The sequence below is a fragment of the Octopus bimaculoides genome, chromosome 11 (genome assembly GCF_046866305.1).
Source record: "Octopus bimaculoides isolate indiv1 chromosome 11, ASM4686630v1, whole genome shotgun sequence".
NCBI lineage: Eukaryota > Metazoa > Mollusca > Cephalopoda > Octopoda > Octopodidae > Octopus > Octopus bimaculoides.
This window is the reverse complement of record NC_142938.1, coordinates 25,748,547-25,749,676: the sequence shown is the minus strand read 5'-3', so window position 1 is coordinate 25,749,676 and position 1,130 is coordinate 25,748,547.

Below are 1,130 nucleotides of genomic sequence, written 5' to 3'. Positions count from 1 at the left end.
ACATACATACATACTCGTGCGCACATCTACCCCGAGAAATAGACGCACACGGAATTCTAAACTGCGATACCAAGTTGTATACGCCAAAAAATGCGCTGGAACTTTCTTCCTCTCTTCTCTCACACGGCAGAACAACTACCTCAACCACGGCTACTACTACCACTACTCCAGCCGCTACTGTTGCTGCAACTTCTGCTGCTGGTGCTGCTGTTTTTACTACGGTAACCAGAGAGAACATTCACCGCCTTCTACAATCTACTGAAACTATAGTAACACATCCACTATTGCTAGTACCATCCCATCATCATCATCATCATCATCATCATCATTATGTGCTTGCTGCTGCAAGTGCTGCTGCTTGTGGTGCTGTCTCTATTATTGTTACAGTCACGGTTGCTACAGCTGAGCAGTAGTCACACCGTCTTCAGAAGCAGCAGCAGCCACAGTAGTCGCGTCTAATCACTTCTACCGCTGCTGCTAAAGGTAATGAATGATGAATGATGAATGATGACGGATGAATGATGAATGAATGATGATGATGATGATGATGATGAATGAATGATGATGATGATGATGATGATGATGATGATGATTGTGGTGATGTTGATTGTGGTGGTGGTGGTGGTGGTGGTTGACGACGAAAACGACGCAAACCACAGGGATGATGATGACGATGATGATGAAGATGATGATGATGATGACGACGACGACGACGACGACGATATTGTGCATCACAATTTTACTACTGTGAAGAACTTCACAACTTTTCTTCCTGCATCAAGTAAAGCGCTTTTACGCTCTGCGTTCAAATCCCAGTAAGGCGAACTATTCCTTACCCCCAACATTTTTTGGGGTCGAGGAAGTGGAATTTTATTGATTGTCTCTTCGTTCCTTACAAAACTAAAATAATTAAAGTTGTTATAGTGATTAGGCTTCTGGAAAAGGTAAGACTTAAAAGCTACTACTACTACTACTATTACTACTACTACTACTACTACTACTACTACTACTACTACTTCCACCACCCTCCATCATAAATGATAATTAGTATTAATCCTAACGTAGGCAGAAATCAAGGCAGCGACCTGGCAGAATCGTCACTGTGCCAAGGAAAATATTTTCGACTTTAC